We start from the raw sequence: 17,798 nt of genomic DNA on the forward strand, positions 1-17,798 counted from the left end.
GTTGGTAGTTAATAAAAACCCACCTTATGCTAGTAGATTTTTGTGGAATTGGACATTTAGTTATGGTCCAAAGACAAGGGAATTTGACCAGCACAAAGATATGACATGTGTTGTAAAAATTCTAATTAATTCATGATTAATCACTAGTCTCTACTTCATCGACTTGTAGCTGATTAATTATGATTTGCCCAAAATTGGTCAAAATTGAAAACTCCATACATAAAATTTGAAATATATATATATATAGGGGATGGATCTTGCGAGAATTGATATTACAGCGAGAAGAGAATGTGTAACTCCATTAATCACTAATTTCACTTCTTTTTTTATGATGTTCCATACATATATGTAGGTTGGTTGTATTTATGTCTTAATTACACATTCAAACCAAGCTACAAACATATAAATGTACCGAGCCACATTCAAACCTATGTACATACACACATACAAACATACATACACATATACAAACATACGTACACATATATAAAAATACGTACCTACACACATACATATGCACCTCCACAATGCACCTACACATAGGAAATATAGTGAAATTAGGGATTAATGGAGTTACACCTTCACTTCTCGCACTTCTCGCTGTAAAAAAACTTCTGAAATAATCCAATACCTATATATATATATAATATATATATATATATATATATTTGAAAAATTACATATAAATTTTAATCCAATTAATTCGATTAATCGCTGGCCCCTATATGATTAAAATAAATGAATAGTTTAATGATACGAGTCATGATCTACGTAGCAGCCACATTTTTACTTTATTTTATGATTATCATCGTTATTATGTCAAAATTGGCTTCTAACTAAAATAGACAGCCAATTGCAAAACTTTGTTTTTTCCTTAAAATATTGTTTTACTTACCTAAATACGCAAATAGTGCTTTGGATTCTAAAATGTTTTTTTGGAATAAAATAATACCTTTATGTATATTTTAATGTATTTTATATATTATAAATTTATACGATTGTCAATAAAATACTTGCATGAATGGCCTATTTTTGGGTTATGAGTTATGACACAATTACTTGCATGAATTAGCTTAAGAAGAGAGCTTAAGGTGTTCTTTTGAAATGCTAAGCATCTTTAATAATGAACACTAGTTATTAGTTCCTTTAGCTCTTCTAGAATTAATAGGTATCGAAGGGTAATCAAGATTTGTTCCCTCAACTTCTTTACAATTACTTTCATCAAGTAATTTTCAAGAACTAATTATGTCATCTCGGTAAAGCTTAACTAAATGATTCGTAAGGCCATACTAACGGGTTATTTTCAAACGTGAACTTTTTCTAACATCGTTTGGACTACCTTCAAAACCCGAGTGAAACTTTCTAAGACCAGATATCAATCGTCCATACTAATTATGACGCTCCAGATCTGACTTATCCAGAAACACCATTATGGAGGAAATCCACTACTGTGGGAAAACTTCATTGAGTCAGGTTTCGAACCTAAGACCATAACATCACAAACCTTAACCAAAAAGCGAACTGCAACATGTGAACTTTAGAATCCAAATGAAGTTTTGATGGTTGTGAGCTTAAGAATAGAAATGTCAATATGGAAAGCAATAAAGGCTTTTAACCACAATAAGTAGAACAAAACCATATATACAAGTTTGAAGGTAGTCTAAAATTACAAGATTGTCTAGTCTGTTTAGATAATAGATACAAAAATCACAAAAAAATGTCTCTATTTCATTAACCATAAATATTTGAGTTCATATTTATTTCCAAAGATAAGCCAGACAACGTAGCCCTCATGATTCATGAACTTTATGATAAATAAAGTTTTACTGTTTTAGTGTGGTTTTAATTTACCTAATAATAATAATAAAAATAATAATAATAATAAAAGAGGTAGACGAGGAATGAGAAGATCTTTGGCGATAAAGAGGTGAAGTTTGAGAACGTCATTGGAAGCATAAAAGCTTTGGGGTTTTTATGGTATAAGTATAGATCAAAACATAGATCAATTACATGGTCGATTGGTGTTCTTCTAACTTGATGTAACTTTTTGGTTTGTGGCTCCTCTCGGTTGGGGGTGGGGTCGTTTGCTTTTTGATTGTTTTCGGTGTGTTTATAAAAATTTATAGTTTGAAAAATATTAATAATAAAAATAATAATAATAAAAATAAACATGATTTAAATGTTGGTCCGACTAATTCAGCTATTTATACATATATAACCGTAACCAGATCATTCAAATATGTCATCTAAATAATCATAGCCGAACTATCGGTCATGTAAAAATAAGTCACAACCGAACTATCAGCTATCATTTGGTTCCATAATGGTTCGGTTTTTTCTACTTACCCTTAAAATCGACTAAATCAATGTAAGTCAACATATGCAAAATGTGTCGTGTGTGTGAAAAAGGATGACAAATGGACCGACCGACAAAGATTGACACCAAGGATGCCATGATCCGTCGTTTTCGACCACCTTGACAACACAACAAAACATAGGCCACCATTACAAAAAGCTGAAACATGTGTTGGACCACATATCCTGCAAATATCGTCCTACACTATTTAAGGAATCGTTGAACCAAGTAAAACATGTCCACCACGTGTTATTGTCGTTAAACTCTCTTTTTTTACTTTTTATTTTATTTTGAGGACTTTATTAATTAACCCTTCATTATCATTCATATTTTTCTTTGAAAGTTAAACACTTAAACAACACCACAATTGACTGCTATTAATTTTCTCAACCATGTGTTATAATGTTAATTAAACAGCGCTTCGTAGCGGGTTAAACTTGATTCTCGAAGGTTACCTAACGTCTACACCGGTTACCTTGCCGGAAACCTGAAAGAGTCCAATCCCTCTCTCTATAGTTGCGTTGAGGGCACATGGGTAACTTGGTCAATATATCGATTCAGTTCGTTACGGTGTTGGAAAAATTTTTTTGTAACTAAAGTTGAAAAGCTAAAAGTCTTGTACAAAACATGTAAATATAAAAGACATGAAACTTTGATGGCTAAGAGTTAAGAACAAATAACTTTGACGACCAACGTTGAAAGTTTAAAACTTTTGGTTGATATCATATGTGGTCGGCGGCTTAGCGCTACGAGTTTAGCTCTGATGTGAATGGTTGTTCGTTGCAACTATATAATTTGTGTTACTCCTCATTTCTCTAGTTGTTTTACGTGTGGAATAAATCAAGTTAGTTCGTTCCTTTTTATACATCGTATTTCTTACTATACCGCAAAATAAAAATAGATCGATTCAATGATAAAAATTGGTAAAAGTCTCCCCCCCCCCTTTATAATAGTATATTGATAATAAATAATACTATGCAACGGTATGCCTCGTCTCCCAATCCTGTATACAAAACGCTAACTTAATTTTAGCTCGATATAGCATAGAACACATATTGTTTTAATGATACCATGTTTTATACTTAATAAAAACTTAGAAATTCGAAAACACCATATTTTATTGCTACTTTTTAATGATACACCTAACTAAATTAAATGAACATTGACAATTAACCTTTCAAAACACAAAAAAATCTTGCATCTATTCTCAAGTTTTTGTTTTTATTTTCTTTTGAACCCCAAAAACTATCAAATTTTAATAAATGATAAAAACAAACGACGCCTGAGAGATTCGAACTCTCGCGGGGAAACCCCATGTACTTAGCAGGCACACGCCTTAACCACTCGGCCAAAGCGTCGTTGTTGTTTGCTTTACATATTTAATTACTTATATATTTTAAATATAATATGTCAAATAGCTACGAACTTGAGCAAACTACCACCTAACTAAATTAACATGTTTCTCACATGAAGTGTACATATATTTATAAAGTCATCAGTTAAAATTCTTTTTAATGTCTCACTTGATAACATGAAAAGACTATTTAAAATATTTTCCCTTGATTTGATAGCACGTATCAAAAAATATATATGGTTCCAAACTTATATATATTCACACTGATGTCTCAAACCCAAGAACATCATCATCTCGGTTCAACTCTTTGTCTTAAACAACATGTGGGTTAGAATATTTTGGACCAAATGTGTAAAATCTAAACCATTTTTTTAAAATTAACATGAATTCAACAAACCCGGTTGATATGGATTAGTTATCGGATACATTATCATACACAAAAAAACCCCCACCGAACTACCCGAAACCGAGTGTTAAACTCGGGTAGCCGTAGTAGATATGGTAACTACCGAAAACTTAACTAACTCACTAACAATCTCAATAAACATATAGCATTCACATTGGATTTGTTTCTTGTCCCCATCTCTATAATATAACTAAAACCCGTATTCATCTCTAATTTTTGTTAATCTTTTCTAAACATTTCACATCTTTGTCAACATTTTCTCAAATATTAGAGATGGGACATATGGGATGTTAAGTTGTTAACTCGAGGAGGTAATCTAAAATGTAAATATAACATGTAGCTTGAAACAAAATATATAAAAAAATTATCCTAAGGTATGGCTAGACATGCACAAACCAATTATTCGAAAACCGGTTAATTTAGTAACTGGTTAATGGTCAACGGCCAACCAATCGGTTAGATCGCTTAATCAGGCCGGGTATTACTGGATTTTCAAGAAGAAAAACATAACCAGTATAACCGAATCGGTTAACTGTAAACAGCCGGTTTAAAAAAAATAATTAAAAAACATAAAACCGATTTTGGTTAACCGGTTCTTGGGCCAAAATGAAAAACCAGCGACCAACCAATGGTTCTTTTCGGGTATGAACAGGTTGGAGAGTTACCGGTTACTAACCAGCTAGAGAATCAGGTACTAACCGGTTAGACTGTGCATTTCTAGGCAGTGGCGAAGGATACTGAGGGCCAGGGGTGGCCCCGTCCCCCTGTTTTTCCGCGGAACAGTGTAAATTTAGCCGTTTTTCGCCAGAAAATTTTTATACGTAGTGTAAATTTACCTGTTTTCAAACAAAAAATTTAAGCCCGCCCCCTTAGTTTATGATTTTTTAATACAGTTTTAGTCCGCCCCCTCGACATTCGTGTCCAAGCTTCACCGGTATCTCTAGGTATGGCTCAATCATCAGTCATACACCTAATTATTAGTAAGGAACCCAAAAAATGAATGCCTAGGCATGTTTATTATAATGATTAGCCCATATTCCAGTAAAAAGCCTATTTTGTTTTTTAAATTGTTAGCCCATAGTCCAGTACAAGTATTAAAGAAGAATCCAGGTAGAAGACCCACTAAAAAAATAACATTTATGGCCTTTCCCAGGTTCGAACCTGAGACCATGAGTGTGTTAAGACTGACCTGTTAACCCACTATTTCAAAAGATGTAACTTAAGCTTGCAATTATTAATTGTGATAAAGAAACAATGGCCATGGTGAGATCAAACTCAATCTCAATCTCAATCTCAATCTCAATCTCACTCACGCCATTCATTTCTTCTTCTACCAGATTCAATAAACTAATTCCTTCTTCTTCTTCTTGTAATTTATTATTTACATCACCGTCTGCCGTTAATTCAGCATCCGTTTTCCGTCGAGCTGCTTCTTCCGCTGCTGCTGACATGATCACCAAAGCCAAAATCATCGATTAGCATTTACACGTTTGGGCGTCTCCTCAAGAGGTAATTAGTGATGCCATTCTGCAACGTTCTTAACATAAGTTAGTTAGTTAGTTTGTTAGTTGTTAAATACAGTTGTACATATAAATGTACATCTCCATTATCAATGGAAGATAATGTAGGTGTGCAAACGAGCTAAGCGTGAATTTGACTAGGCACAAGCTTAGCTTGTTTTCACCTTACAGAGCTTGAGCTCGAGCTTAGAAGCTATTTTTCCAAAGCTCGAGCTCAACTCATGAATTGTTTTTTTTTTCAATCTCGAGCTCGACTCGGGCATAGCTCGTTTATTATTTATTACTCCCTCCGTCCCATTGAAAGTGTCCATATTCCCTTTTTTGTTTGTCCCATTACAAATGTCCACTTTCAAAATTTATTAGCAAATTTCCAAGTTTACCTTTTAACACACACAACTAACATTAATAAACAATATTGATGAGCCCAATTTCCAAGGGCATTATTGTCATTTGGTAAGCCAAATAAAAGTAATCATTCAGTCTAACTTGAACTTTATGTTTTTCAAACCATGACACTTTTAATGGGACGGAAAGAATAATTAATTTACATACACACCCTTTTATATATTTTGAGAAAACCTTTAACGAGCCTAAGCTTGTCTCGAGTTTATGTGAAGTACCCTAAACGAGCCAAAGCTCGGCTTTAACTCGGCTTTATAGTGTGAAATTAATACATTGAAGTCCAAAAGAATTAAAACTTAAAAGTATACGAGGCTGATTAAGGCTCAATGAGCCTAAAATATCTTCCCATACAAGGCTAGAGCTCGGGATCAATAACTAAATCAGTTTTTATTTGAGGCTCTAGCTTGATAAGGCTCAGCTCGTTACGAGACTTTTATCGATCCAATCTCGAGTAGCTCGCGAACTGCTCGGCTCGTTTGCACCCCTAGAAGATAGATATGATTTGACGAATTCACCTCTTATAAGATTGATTGGCCTGTGCAGATATGTGCCTCCTTTTCTTCTTTGGAAGCTAACAATGAATAATCTTTTTTGCAGGCGTTGAACAAATACCCTTACGTTCCTGGCCAGGAACCTTCGTTACGCGGTAATCTTGATTTCTTGCTTGATGTAAGTTCAACAATTTTGTAATTATAATTACCAATGTTTAATTCTTCTGCATCTATCAACTGATTTGGTATTTTGTTATTACAGTGTATGGAAGAAGCCGGTGTAGACGGTGCATTAATTGTGCAGCCGATAAATCACAAATTTGATCATTCATATGTAACAAGGTCTGAATTACATATACCTACAGTTTTTCCACATTATTAATAGATGCTGTTTGAAACTGTGATAATATTAGTGTGTTGAAGAAGCATTCATCCAAATTTGTCGGATGTTGCCTTGCAAATCCCGCAGAAGATGGCAGTGGACTACAACAACTTGAACATCTAGTCTTGCAGGTCTTTTATATTTATTAACTTTTATTAACTCTTATGTAGTAATTTATCATATTATTAGATATGTTATTAATGAATTAATGTTTTATTAGGATGGTTATCGTGCTGTTCGGTTTAATCCATACTTATGGCCATCTGGGCAGCAGGTAAAATGTTACATAACTGTTTTTTCTTTTAAAAATAATATCAAGCGTTTAAAAACTAAAACGCGCAGATGACAAATGAAATTGGGAAAGCAATGTTTTCGAAAGCAGGAGAGCTTGGAGTGCCAGTAGGCTTCATGTGTATGAAGGTATGCAAGTAGTTTAATATTATTATGTTAATTGATTATTTATTAACAGTGGATTTTTTTAGGGTCTTAACTTGCATATATCAGAAATCAAGAAGTTATGCACTGAGTTTCCCAAAACTGTTGTACTGCTTGATCATTTAGCCTTTTGCAAACCTCCTACGTGAGCAGTTTTGACTCGTTTACTTGAATATAAAGAAATTGTTATTTTGGTCAAACGAGTCAACGTTGTTTTATGTTATTATGCATGGATGATGAAGAAGCCAAAACCTTCTCAGAGCTTCTAGCGTTATCAATATTTCCACAAGTACGTTACTAAACAATAATTAAACCTTCGGTAAATTGGATTTAATAATCCCACATTTGCAGTTGGTTGATAATAATCTCACCTCAGAATTAGAATTAGCTGCCACTAGTCCCACCTTTCACGCTAATTGTTTTAATTGGACCTCCGTTAAAAAAAGTTAACGTTGCTAAGTGTTTTCCAAATTCCAAACTAACGTTTGAGGCCTTTTGTTCGGAATGAGAATACGAGTTGACTGATGTAATACTTATCTTGAAACAGTGCTCCAAACGGCAAAACAATGCTTCAATTCGGTTGTTAAACTTCCAATTAACAAAAATCAAGCCGTTTGGAGCCCCGTTTCAAGGTAAGTTTTACATCAATTGACTCGTTCCTCATTCGGATAAAAAACCCTAAAACATTAGTTTGAAATTTGGAAAAACTTAACGGAAATGAGTTTTTTTAACGGAGATCCAATGAAAACAATTAGTGTGAAAGGTGGAACCTATGCAGCCATTTTGTAAGGTGAGATTATTATCGGCCAACTGTAAAAAAGTGAGATTATTAAAATCCTTTTTGCCTAAACGTCTAACGCTTCTTACTATTAGTATATTTATTTTGGTTTATGTTTTTTTTCTATAATAGGTTTATGTGAAATTTAGTGCCCTGTTCAGAGTTTCAAGAAATCCATTTCCATATGAAGATTTAACACCTCATCTTTCTCAAGTAATATCCAGCTTTGGCGCCAACCGTGTCATGTGGGGAAGGTGATGTTATCATTCTTGTGTTATAAAAAGGGTTTAATTCTTATAAAAAGAGATGTTAATATTTGAAAATGTACATTTTATAATATTACGCAGTGATTTTCCTTTTGTGGTCGAAGAATGTGGTTACAAGGAAGCAAAAGAAGCCGTGTCTATAATTGCTAGTCAAGTGCCAATATCTTCTTCTGATTTAGAGTGGATCATGGGGAGGACTGCTATGCAACTATTCAAAGGACATTGGACCGCTTCTTGACTTTTAACACTCAAATCGGTGGACAAAACATAAATACCAATTCATCCAACCATACTTACTTTCTTTGGCCTTACATTCGCTTTGGCCTTGAGAAGCTTCTCATGTGAAGGTACATGCTTGAGACCTTATTGCACTATTCTTACTTTCTTTCTTTTTGAAACCCCGTGTTGCTGCGGTGTGTTGGGTTAGTTGCCGGCCTAACTCAATTTCCTACACAACACACACAGTCACACACACGTGACTCACGCCCTTCACTGTTTCGACTCGTTATTCCAATGTGAACGTTGAGACTTATTATTATTTGTTTTCCATTTACTTTGTCTTGATAGGTTGCAACCAGCTTTCTTCCATTTTTCAATCATATGTTATGTTAATTTGTATAAAAAAAACTCTGTTTACTCAAAATTGATTTCTCAAAATGCTGCATTAGTAAATGTAATTGAAATTGTAAGACTGCATTGGTTGTATACTGAAATTGAGATTGTTAATGTGCTATCTATACGTGAAACTTCATTAGTGAATTTTAGATTCCCGAAACGGTAATAACTGTTTGGTTTGGTTTTATCTTTTAATGACTCGGTTTTGGTTTTCTATTGGCTCACGGTTTGACATACAAACCATTAGTTGATAGCTACAGGTTTGAATGATGTAAGGAATTCACCATAATTGTTTCTATATAATGTAATAACAAAAACACAGAAAAACATACATATTACATATGCATCAAGAAAACTAAATAAAGATGGAAGTACAAGCACAGTATGTATTAATCAAGCAATTACTAAGAGATATCAACCCAAAGTTCATCCTCGACTGCCAAGATATTTGAAACCTGCCGCATTGTGGGCCTTTCCTGTGGGGTAGAGCTCAAACACGCTCTTGAGATAATCAAAATGGACCCCACTAGTTTTTCAACTTGGGGCGATGGTGCAGGCGGTATCCGACTATCTCCCACATTGGTAGGCAGCAAAAAATCAGCAGACAAATCTGGTAAAGATGTTATGAGTTCTTCAGGATGCTTTCCCATGATCACTTCTAGTGCAACAACTCTGAAGCTATACACATCACATTTCTCAGTTGCCACCATTGTATAAGCAAGCTCTATATGCACAAAGGTGATATCAATCCATATACAGATGTATTTGACAATTTAGAAGATATATATATGTAGAACAACACTAAGTTACCTGGCGCTATATAACCATAGGTGCCTGCAACCGTTGTCCAGTTTGACGAGTCTAGCTTTAAAAGTTTGGCCGTGCCAAAATCAGAGATATGCGCCTTGTAATCAGAATCGAGAAGGATGTTGGCTGCTGAAATGTCTCTATGGACTATAGGCGGTGAGCAATCATGGTGCATGTAAGTCAAACCATTCGCTATAGCCCTTACAATCTGGACCCTTTTCAACCAATCCAATTCCATCGATAGGATATCGCTATTTAAGATCGATCTGATGCTTCCCTTTTCAAGGTATTCATAAATCAAAAATGAGTGACGGGAATGGTTGCAAAATCCATAGAGCTTCACTATGTTCCGATGCCTTATGTTGGTTAATGCGCGTACCTCACTAAGGAAACTTTTATGATTAATTAGATTTTCTGATGATGAAGAATGAATTTTCTTGACAGCTACTGCAATATTGTTGGGCTGTAACTTCGCTTTATACACAGAGCCGTATCCTCCGGTGCCAATACAATATGCTTCATCAAAATCATTCGTCACCTTTAGGATTTCATCATACGCTGCCCGTCCATCAAAGTTTGATATGGAGAAGAAATCATTACCTTCTTCAGCCAATGGTTCTAGTGGAGAAGACTTTTTCCCTTTTAGTTGATAAGCACAGAGGCCGCCAAGTAACATTGCACCGATAAGTGGGAGTATTATCACAAGGACGGGCCTGTGATGAGGGCTATTATTATTTTTCTTCATTGGAATTTGACTTGCACAAACTTTCAATCCTGTAATATTTCCACACAAACCAGGATTGCCTTGGAATACTTGTATGGACGAATTCTTGAAGATATCAAATGAGGTAGGAACTGGACCAACCAGCTCATTATAAGACAGGTTGACATCAATAACTCCGTGCAAATTTTCGAAGGCATTAGGAATTGAACCTGATAATTTGTTGTGTGAAAGGTTCAAACTTTCCAAACTATTTAATAGTTGAATTTCAGATGGTATCTCTTCCGTGAGTGAATTCCAAGAGAAATCAAGTGTCGTAAGTTGCCTTAATGCACCAACCTCTTCGGTATTTTTCCACTGAGCTTGTTATTACTAAGATTCAAGTAATATATCTGTACCCACTTACCAATGGATTTTGGTATTGGTCCGTTCAATTTGTTTGCGGATATATCGAGAGTATAGAGATTATGAAGTGACCCAATCTCTTGAGGTATAATACCCGAAAGTTGGTTTTCTTTCAAGGACAAATACAACATGTCTTTCATCTTTTCAAATTCCTTTGGAATTTCACAAGCCAAGTTATTTGAAGAAAGATCGAGACTTTTTAGTTGAGTTAAACTTCCAAACTCTGGTGGTATACAACCACTGATGTTGTTATATCCAATCAACAAGGCTGTCAAGTTCTTGCATTTATTCCAGTTTTGAGACAACTGCCCATAAAAGCTATTGTGACTGACGTCAAGCCGATTTAAACTTGGATACACTCCAAAACTATCTGATATGTCTCCGGTGAATTGGTTAAAATCAAATTGACCTCTTATTAAGCTGGAGCAATTCCTTATGCCTATTGGTAGAAGACCCGTGAGTCGATTATGACTTACTGATAAATACTGAATTTTTCCTCCTCGGCACAAATCTTCAGGCAAATGTCCAGACAATTGATTACTGTCAATTTCCAGCTCAAGCATGTCTTGACTTGCCAGTACACCTTGTGGAATATGACCGGATAATTTGTTATCACGAAGATACAAATACTGTAGGTTTCTCAGGTTTTTTAGTGACGAAGGAATAGAACCACTGAGTTGATTTTCACTCAGCGCCAGCTGAGTGAGTGACTTCAAATTCCCTAGTTCGGTAGGAATGGGTCCAGAAAGCTGATTTTGGTACAGGTGCAGGATATCCAAAGACACCAAATTACCCAACGATGAAGGAATTGGGCCGGATAGGTTGTTTGCAAAGAGGCTGAGGCCTTGAAGTGAGACCAAGTTCCCGAGTTCTTGTGGTATCGAACCGGTCAAATTGTTTAGGAAAAGGTACAAGACGGTAAGCTGCTTCAAATTCCCAATGGTAGGTGGGATAGGACCGCTCAGAGAATTGTTAGTGATATACACTTCCACAAGATTGACAAGGTTCCCAAACTCATGTGGAATTTGACCAGAAAGCTTGTTATTATCAAGGTGTAAGGAAGCCAAGTTTCTTAAGTTGCCCAATGTTGGAGGCAATTGTCCTTCAAGACAATTATCATACAAGGCAAGCTCGTAGAGAGAGGTTAATCGACCAATATCTTGTGGTATTGACCCGTTTAATTGATTTTCAAAAAGGTGGAGGGTCTTGAGATTAGCTAACATCCCTATTTCCGGAGGGATTACTCCAGAAAACTTATTTCCTGAGAGATCAAGATAAACAAGTTTTGACAGGAGGTGGATTTGTGAGGGGATTGGACCTAAAAAGTTGTTTACACTAAGCTCAAAACGAGAAAGGTTGTGGAGAAACGAGAACGGGAACTGGTCAAGAGTACCGTTTAATTCGTATGAGGTGAGGTTCAACGTGTGAATGGTCCAATCATGATTGCATACGACACCGAACCATGAAGAGCATGGAGTCGAAGAAGTAGCGTTCATAGGGAGGGGAGTCCAAGAAGATAGGTGAGAGTTGTTTGGGATTTGAAGGCTAGCTTTCCATTTAAGAAGCGCATTGGCTTCCTCGGCCAAAGATGCGAAAGCATACTTTGAAAGTGAAATGATTACTAGAGCAAGAGATAAGTGTAAGAAGTGTGAACAAGGCATTATTTTCCTTGTCATGTTTTCTTGATTTAAAAAAAAATGATGGGTTGTGTGTTCTAATTTATACTCGAGCGGCTAATGTTATCTCCGGGCAATGCCATATTTCCACAAGGAGTGTGCTTTACTCTAAGAGAAATAAATAACTAACGTTGTTATTTGAAGACTGAAGAGTGTTATTACTTGAGAATTAAATGTCCTTTAGCAAAGGACTTAGATTCAGAGCTAGGCCTCAAAGGACAAAAATGTAAATAAATATTAAAATGAATGAACCTGCTGAAATTGAGAAATATTGAAAGAAAAGGTCTTTGGTATTAATTGTTTTGTGGGGTTATTAGATCACCTCCGTATGATATGGTTTATGGATACCTTTATTGACTCAAAGTCAAGATAAATAGACAATTTAATTTCATCTGAAATATATATCTCACTAAGATACAAACCAGCCGTATTATCGGGTCACCACCAGTGTAACCGGATTACCGTTTGAATAAGGTTTTAGAACCGGATGGAATTCTTATTATAATTCTATATATTTATATACATATATACGACGTATTATATGCAATAATAAATAATACCCATTCCGTCCCGGTCAAAGTGTCTTAATTTGAAAAACATAAATTTAAGGTAGATTTAATTATTGTTTTCTTTGATTACCAAATGACAATAATGCTCTTGGAAATTAAGTCCATTAATATTGTATATTAATATTAGTTGTGTGTGTTTAATGATAAATTTGAAAATTGACTAATAAACTTTGAAAGTGAACATTTGTAGTGTGACAAATAAAAAAGGTAATGCGAACATTTTTAATGGAACGGAGGGAGTATTTTTTATTAATGTATGCATGACATTTAATAACAGTACGTTTTCTTTAGCCCATGTGAATTTATAAGGAAGTAAAAGAAGCGGTGTCTGTAATTGCTAGTCAAGTGCCAATATCGTCTTCTGATTTGGAGTGGATCATGGGGAGGACTGCTATGCAGCTTTTCAAAGGACAATGAACCGCTTCTTGACTTTTAACATTCGAGTCGGTGGACAAAACATAAATACTGATTCATCCAACCATACTTTAGGCATTGATGCGTTGCTGTTTGCTAGAAATAAACATTTTTCTTTTCAACCTGTTCTTTTATAAGATTTGATGTAAACGAAGTTGTTAATGCAGGTAAGAAAAAATAGAGACGAGGTCTTGTAGGATTGCAAACACAAACTATGTTGTATGTACTTTATTCACTAATCCATGACTAAGTTATCTACTAACACATGAAATAAACTGTCAATAAACTACCAACTGATCGATTTAAAGAAAACTAACTCGAAAGTGAGTTACATTTGCTTTGTCCTTGAGAGCAGCTTCTCATGTGAAGATTACATAATGCTAGCTGATGTCTTCATCGCTTATGCCCAAAAGCGGTCTGGAACATTAATGCAATGTGTATATTTGTTCTTTTTTTTAAACACCGTGTTGCTGCGGTGTGTTGGGCGGGTTAGTTGCCTTTCAATTTTTTTCTGTTTCAAGATAAAAATTCTATAGAAATTGTTTTAAAAACGAAATTTAATTAAAACTAGGAACCATATCAAAGAGGTCGGTCACCCGGCCTACCCCGACTTCTCACACAAACACACAGTCACACACACATGTGACTTGCGTCCTTCCTTTACTGTTTCAACGCGTTAATCGAATGTGAAACACTGAAACTAATTAGGCAATTTCCTCCACATATACGTTGAGAATTAGTCTTATTATCCGTTTACTTTGTCTTGATAGATAACAAAAAAATATAAACAAAGACAAAGGAATCTGATGTGAAAGGTTGCAGCCTCTTTTGACTCTCATTAATGTTTTAGAAAATTAAACTAAACCACCTCAGCCACTCAATGACACATCTTAGCCCCTCAAAACCACATCTTTCTAGCATTATTTGAAGATATTGTGAAGTTTCCTTTGTATGTCTTTTCTTGAACAAGTGAATATCTCCAGTATATAATTAATACACAGAAAATCATTGGCACCTCTCAAAACCACTTCTCTCTTTTTGGGTCTGATTTCTGGTGATTGCTATGGGTGAAATTTACTGGGTATGGTTATTGTTCTTGTTGTTACTTCCCCTGCTTCTTTTATACAAATTCCCAAAAAAATCAATGGCATCTTCATCATCCTCTTCTAACTTCATTTCTGCATCTTCTACTCATTCATGGAAACATGAGGTGTTTATAAGTTTTAGAGGAGAAGACACCCGTAATGGCTTTGTTGATCATCTCTACGAGGCTCTTGTACAACAAGGAATCCAAACGTACAAGGACGACGAAACACTTCCTCGGGGTGCGACAATCGGTCCAGCACTCTTCAAGGCAATCCAAGAATCACGGATTGCAGTCATTGTATTCTCTGAAAACTATGCAGACTCTCCTTGGTGCTTGGACGAGCTTGCACATATTGTACAGTGCATGGAAAGGATAGGGCAGATCGTTATGCCCGTATTTTATGACGTCGATCCATCATATGTGAGAAAACAAAAAGGGAAATATGGAGAAGCATTTATCAAACATAAACGTCACAATAAGCACAAAATTTACTCAGAGAAGCTCTCGTAAGGGCAGGCAACATTTCTGAATGGGTCCTTAAGGACTTTGCGAATGGGTAATTTTCTTCTTCTTACATATTCTAGTAGAAACGTTTATACTAGTTATGTTTGTATTGAAACTCAATTATACTTGTAAATAGAGGTGTCAATTTCAACTCTCATTGCGTATAAATGGATCAGTTTGAGACAAGTTAGAGCATGTTTGGTATTTAGTTTGAAAAAACCTTATTGGCTTTTTCAAAAAGCCAATAAGTTAAATGGTGTTTGGCAATCATAAAAAAAACCTTTTATTTTAGTTTTTTGAAATGGTTAAAAACCAATTTACTAAAAGCCCCGAATCCTGGCTTTTTAAAATGGCTTTTTGAAAAGCCATACGCACTTTTCAAACTCAACCCCAAACATGCTCTTAGTATTTTCCAGTTTGTCAAGTTTCAAAAGGGTTAAATGAGTTGAAATTCATCTACGAGATGTGACTGTGAGTGGGGTTCATCCTAGTCAGGTATAACTGATCATTCCTGCGTAGACGTGAGTGTGGGTGGGGTTCAGGTTATTAGGGTATTTTACGTTTGCAAATGTATTTTATGCTCACAAAAGTAACGGTATCGGAATCGGATTACAACTCGGTTATTCGGGTTTCAGGTATGGTCCGGTATGGCCGAGTTCAATTACAACACACAATGTAAACTACACCTACAACTACCATTCTTTTCTCAAATCTTTGTAAATCAACCATACAATTTATCAATCTCCAAAATTTCAATCAAATTCTTATGTTGAAGCCGAACCATACTCAAATCTAAGCCATTAATTCCCTTAACCCCAGCTTTGAATCTCAATTCACACATATTATAACTTATGATTTGTTACTCGGCGTTTCTTGTAATATGTTTACCAAACCTGCCTGCCCTATTAACTTGATCATATGAAACCCATTGGTGGTGGCTTTTTGCTTTTCATACTGAACGAATTAGACATAATCACATATATAGTCTTGCGGAAAACTTATAATTAGTACGTATTCGTTATATAATATGTATTTCCTTATGTATCGATTTTGCAGGCGTGAAGCAATTTGCATTAAGGACATTGTTGCTACAATTTCTGCTAGGTTGCCTCCTCTACATACAGATGTTAATAAAAATCTCACTGGAATAGAGACTCGCTTGCAAGATTTGAAATCAAAGTTGAAAATTGGGTCAGGTGGTGTGCGCATGGTTGGAATATGGGGGGTGGGGGGGGGGGGGGCGGCGGGAAGACTACCCTCACATCTGCCGCTTATATGGAAATCTCTCGCCAATTTGAAGCTTGCTGTTTTCTTGAAAATATTCGTGACGAATCAAGCAAGAATGGTTTGACAAAGTTGCAAGAAAAGTTTCTATCTCTAGTTACCGAAACAAATGAGGTGATAGGGAGTGAGATTGAAGGAATAAACATGATAAAAGAAAACTTATGTCATAAAAGTGTTTTAGTTGTTCTCGATGATGTTAATGAACACAAGCAAATGGAGGTGTTAGCAGGTTCACGTGATTGGTTCAGTGAAGGCAGTCGGATAATAATCACAACCAGGGATGAGCATTTGCTAACCCGACAAGCCGACATGATATACGAAGTGAGCTTGCTATCACATGACGAGGCTATCAAGCTCTTCAAGAAATATGCGTATAGGAAAGATAAACCTGTAGAAGATTATGAGAAGCTTTCACATGATGTAGTTTCTTATGCTGGTGGGCTTCCACTGGCACTAGAAATTCTGGGTTCTTTTCTATACGACAAAGATAAGGAAGAGTGGATGAGTGCCTTGGCCAAGTTAAAACACATCCCATATCCAGAGATCACAAAGAGACTCAAAATAAGTTATGATGGACTTGAACTTCACGAGAAACAGTTATTCTTAGACATTGCATGTTTTTGTACGAGACAGGAGATAGATTACGTGATGTCAGTGCTTGATGCTTGCAATTTTCAACCCCGCATAGGGATAAAGGTGTTGGCACAGAAGTCTCTTATAAAAGTTTCAAATGGAATATTTGATATGCATGACTTGGTTAATGAAATGGCCCACTACATTGCTAGAGGGAACACCCTAATAATAATCCTGAAAAGTATAGCAGAATTTGGAAGAATGAAGATATTTTTAACTTATGTAATATGGGGGTAGTTCCATCATCAATGGTAAAATTAACTTTGAAAAAGTTATTTTATATATGTATCTAATGACATTTGTCTATAGTGTAACTAACACAATGTGGTTCCCTTCTAATTAAATTAACACAGGAAACTGAAGTATTAGCTATGCGAGATTTTTCTTATGTGTCTACCCCTACCTTACAACCAGAGCCAGCTTATGAAAAACGTCAAAATTATTCTAATGTTATTGCGAAAATGATGAAAGTTCAGTGGATTCATTCCCATCAAATTTTCAACCAAGAAACCTTGGTTGTCTAGAGTTGCACTTTAGCCTACTCGAACAACTCTGGGAAGGTATAAGGTACGTAATTCTATTTTATTAAATACATTATATATTTTGCAATCAATGTTTTTCTATTTGTTTCTTTCTCTTGTATTTGTAAATCTGATCTCATTTTAAGTTTTGATTAATACTAGAAAACGGGTC

At 35.4% G+C, this 17,798-nt stretch overlaps 1 non-coding gene and 3 pseudogenes across 4 annotated transcripts; 2 read left to right on the top strand and 2 right to left on the bottom strand.

Annotated features, from left to right (window-relative positions):
* Nucleotides 1-3,632: 3,632 nt before the first annotated feature.
* TRNAS-GCU (transfer RNA serine (anticodon GCU)) lies at nt 3,633-3,714 on the bottom strand. Its single transcript has one exon. It is a non-coding gene; the product is annotated as a tRNA-Ser (tRNA).
* Nucleotides 3,715-5,370: 1,656 nt separating this feature from the next.
* LOC143533055 (uncharacterized) lies at nt 5,371-8,939 on the top strand (annotated as a pseudogene). Its single transcript, XR_013135286.1, has 10 exons — nt 5,371-5,625; nt 6,636-6,707; nt 6,792-6,871; nt 6,943-7,042; nt 7,132-7,185; nt 7,254-7,331; nt 7,394-7,491; nt 7,551-7,635; nt 8,257-8,378; nt 8,472-8,939. The product of XR_013135286.1 is annotated as an uncharacterized LOC143533055 (transcript).
* Nucleotides 8,940-9,353: 414 nt separating this feature from the next.
* On the bottom strand, nt 9,354-12,657 carry LOC143533097 (uncharacterized; annotated as a pseudogene). The gene is made up of 2 exons (XR_013135293.1): nt 9,816-12,657; nt 9,354-9,729 (listed from the first exon to the last, which is right to left on the bottom strand). The product of XR_013135293.1 is annotated as an uncharacterized LOC143533097 (transcript).
* Nucleotides 12,658-13,995: 1,338 nt separating this feature from the next.
* On the top strand, nt 13,996-17,398 carry LOC143533056 (disease resistance protein RUN1 pseudogene; annotated as a pseudogene). The gene is made up of 2 exons (XR_013135287.1): nt 13,996-15,240; nt 16,245-17,398. The product of XR_013135287.1 is annotated as a disease resistance protein RUN1 pseudogene (transcript).
* The last annotated feature ends 400 nt before the right edge of the window (nt 17,399-17,798 follow it).

The sequence above is a fragment of the Bidens hawaiensis genome, unplaced genomic scaffold, assembly GCF_021521415.1.
Source record: "Bidens hawaiensis isolate Kalapana, Puna unplaced genomic scaffold, B.hawaiensis_p1.1 tig00009618_1, whole genome shotgun sequence".
Taxonomy (NCBI): domain Eukaryota; kingdom Viridiplantae; phylum Streptophyta; class Magnoliopsida; order Asterales; family Asteraceae; genus Bidens; species Bidens hawaiensis.